General features: G+C 42.7%; 1 pseudogene; it reads left to right on the top strand.

Moving 5' to 3' along the window:
• The first annotated feature begins 2,736 nt into the window (after window positions 1-2,736).
• On the top strand, window positions 2,737-3,825 carry LOC123409229 (annotated as a pseudogene).
• Window positions 3,826-4,079: the final 254 nt, after the last annotated feature.

The raw sequence follows: 4,079 nt of genomic DNA, 5'->3' as shown, positions 1-4,079 counted from the left end.
ACGTCCATCCTTGCTATCCTAGGCTGCCGGCCTGGAACCCATCCTAGATCGATGAAGAAGAAGAAGAAGAAGCAACTCCAAATGAACAATCAACGCGCTCACATCAAGTAACCTTTACCTATACCTGCAACTAGTGTTGTAGTAATCTGTGAGCCACAGGGGACTCAGCAATCTCATTTCCAAAGGTATCAAGACTAGCAAAGCCTAATGGGTGAGGCATGGTTAAGTGGTGAGGTTGCAGCAGCGGCTAAGCACATATTTGGTGGCTAAACTTACGCGTACCAGAAATAAGAGGGGGAAGATCTACGCACAGCGGACGTGAACTACTGTTGATCAAATAAATGATCTTGAACACCTACCTACGTCAGACATAACCCCACCGTGTCCTCGATCGGAGAAGGACCTCACGAAAGAGACAGGCACGGTTACGCACACAGTTGGCATATTTTAATTAAGTTAACTTCAAGTTATCTAGAACCAGTGTTAAACAAAGTTTCCACGTTGCCACATAACCGTGGGCACGGCTTTCCGAAAAGATTTAACCCTGCAGGGGTGCTCCAACTAGTCCATCACAAATTACCACAAGCCGCATAGAAATCCTCAATCACGAAGCTCGCGATCTCGTCGGATTCCCTAGTGGAAAACCTCAACTCTAAGATTACCCAAAGCATCACCGGAATCCCGATGCACAAGATATCTCGTCAAATGTAAAACTAATCCAGCAAGGCCGCCCGACGTGTCGACGAACCCGATAGGAGCCGCGTATCTCGTTCTCAGGACACGACGGATGGAAAAGCCTAGAGGTGCCAAACCTCGAGTTGCCCCGTAGTGGCCCCGCAGTCTGTCCAGTTTGGACCAACACTCATGAGGAGCATTGGCCCGGGGGTTGATTAAATTATCCTCGGGGTCCGGAAAGTCCCTATGCAATTTTGTTAGGTGATTAGGCAAATGTAGTACCAATGTTGGGCCTTGCCAGACCAGCTTTAATCTAAAACGAATTATCAAGGGGGTCCCCATGACAACCCCGATCGTGTTAGGAGCGCTCAATTACGGAACATAACACCGGTAGCCGAAACTAAGGAGGCAAAGGTGGAACAAAACACCAGGCTAGAAAGGCCGAGCCTTCCACCTTTTACCAAGTATATAGGTGCATTAAATTAAATAGCATTAATAGGGTGATACAACAAGGAACCCATGTTATCACATGGAAGCAACTGGACCTGCAACTAGCAACGCTATCAACAGGGTTAAGCAAGCAGTAACATAGCCAATCAGTGGTTTGCTACACTACTAGGAAAAGGCCTGCTAGTGGCACACCTATTTTGGCTACTAATGGCGCACTATAGGTGCGCCACTAGCATCATGCCATTAGAATTTTTTACTAATGGCGCACCACAGGTGGGCCATTAGTATCTGGTATACTAATGGCGCACCAGGCAGTGCGCCATTAGTATAGCTCATGGTGCGTCATTAGTATGCCTCCCAGGTGCGCCATTAGTTTGCCTCCCAGGTGCGCCATTAGTATGCCTCCCAGGTGCGCCATTAGTATGTCTCCCAGGTGCACCATTAGTATGCCTCCCAGGTGCGCCATTAGTATGCCTCCCAGGTGCGTCATTAGTATGCCTCCCAGGTGCGCCATTAGTATGCCTCCCAGGTGCGCCATTAGTATGCCTCCCAGGTGCACCATTTGTATGCCTCCCAAGTTCCCCATTAGTATGCGTCTCAGGTGCGCCATTAGTATGCCTCCCAGGTGTGCCATTAGTAGAGCACATGGTGCGCCACAGGTTATACTACCAGCTCTAAAAATATTCAATTATTATCCTCACACCCACAAGAAGGTTCAAGACAAACACATATTACACCACAATGAAAATATTTTTATAAACATGCACATACATTGAACACAAGTTGACAAACAAATTAACCTAGAGGAAGCATAGTTTTGACCATCTTAACAATCATCTAGAACACACAAGTCACAAAAAGATAAGGACTATTGGTTACTATGAGAGACTTCAGATGGTCCAGAAGACACAAGTTTGTATCTACATGCACAAAGTGCAAGCTCCAAAACACTCGAAACACCAAATGATCTACAAGACAATAACGTCCATGATTACAGGTTGGTTGGTCCATAAACGCTAGAGACTCATCATGTCCATGTGCATCAATAGGTTGAGTACCTGAAAACATTTTGCACAAATTTGTCAAGAAAATGGAACCAGATCAAGTTGTTAAAATCTCCTATGCGTATTAAAAATATTCGATCAAAAGATTATCATGATATCATAGTTAACAATATAGTTTCTATAAAAGTTACCCACTTGTTATAGCAGAAGTTTTGTCACTTTATATACAACAATCTTAAAAGTGATATGAAAAAACGCTTCATGTTTTGATAGTAAATCTGGCATGTGTAATCATATAACTAATAAACTGAATGCCACAATATCAGTAGGTCTGCTAATAGCCAGTAATCTCATAGTACTGCATATGTTTGTCGCAATTTAAATGTATCCAGATAATGAAAAAAAGGTAAGTTGCAAGTTTGACAACAAGTGTTATTTCCTTTGATTATTTCAGCAACATATAGGAACCAAACTGGGAGAGACTTAAGTAAATATTATTGCCAACATTAATTTCTCTGAGTCTGCAACAAGGAAGCTGAAAGTAATGACTCTTCTCAATATTATTGCCAACTCTTGAGCAAAAAAGACTCTTCTCAGCACTGATAAAATGTTGATAAAAGTAGAAGTGAATTATTTTATTTCTGTCATAACCTCAAGCAATATTTCCAGGCAAGCCCTTGCTATAGTACTTGATTATAATAAAGAGTGTATTTCAGCCATGTGCATGATTTAGATTGGAAAGGTAGCTGAAGCTAAATACCTCCTCCAAGCTATACCTTACAACTGCAATGATGAAAACCATAAGAGATCTGTTACCCGGGCGACATGCTTAGGGAGCTTGACTTACAAATACTCCCTTCTCCCATAACTCAGATATACTGATGTGAAGAACCTTGAATATCTACATCCACAAATACTCTCTACATATTCAAATCAATTGAATTATGAAGAACCAATAATTTCAGTTTCGGCAAATATAGACATGCATCAGGACTGCAACTCAAAGCGCTTCTATCTTCGATAACTGAACTGAAGCGCAAACAACCAGAAATCTTGGGCACTACTGAGGGATAGAAGAATGGACAATATCTGGAGGAGAACCAAGATGTTTCTAGACTTCTCAATGATGCTGGCACACCAGAGACTGCTTGAGAAACTAAGAAAGCAGCTAGTTAATAAGAACAGAAAAATATAAGTACAAAAGTCAAGTTTAGACTCCTAGCTCAGATGAATGGTTGTCAAACCCTAAGGGCACCATAGATGCTATCAAAAATCATATGCAAGAAAAATGTGGGCTGGGAACACTACTGTGCAAGGTGAGAGCAGCAAGCATGCAGGTGAGCAGAGGGACAGAACACCATTATCCTCTCAAGAAAGCAGCAGCCTAGAAACACTGATTGAGGATGTGCGGCTACAAAGTACATCAGCAGGTTCATGGAGATGCAATGACTCCAGAATCTCAGTGAGAAAGCTCGAGCCACCGAGCAAACACCATGGAGCAGCAGTGCAGCTCAGAGTTCACTTTTCCACTATCATGTATCATTTGCTGACAATGGAAACTCTCGGGGGTGCTAGTCACACCAAGGCCACCAACCACTGGCTTAGGAACACGGCGAACACAGTATGATGGAGGTTGTAGAACCACCTGCAGGTTTTCCAGGAAATATAAAATGACACGAACCAAAATGCTGCATAGCTAGATCTATATTCCCCACTCACTGTTGATGGAAGTTCTTCCCAGTAAGTAGTGGTTGTTGTTTCCCACCAGAGATGAGACTAGTACATATCATTTGTTTCGGAGAAGAAGCATTACATTGAAGTGTCAACAGCTCAAGGGGGATTAGTTACAACAATCATATAGAGCTAAGGAACTTGTCAAACATTGTCAATAGTTCATGTTCCTAAAAAGTCCATGATTCATACTCTCTTTAGATCCATACTCTGACCAGC

Source organism: Hordeum vulgare, chromosome 7H, assembly GCF_904849725.1.
Source record: "Hordeum vulgare subsp. vulgare chromosome 7H, MorexV3_pseudomolecules_assembly, whole genome shotgun sequence".
Taxonomy (NCBI): domain Eukaryota; kingdom Viridiplantae; phylum Streptophyta; class Magnoliopsida; order Poales; family Poaceae; genus Hordeum; species Hordeum vulgare.
Note: the sequence above shows the minus strand (reverse complement) of the source record. Positions and strands in the feature narration are given on the sequence as shown.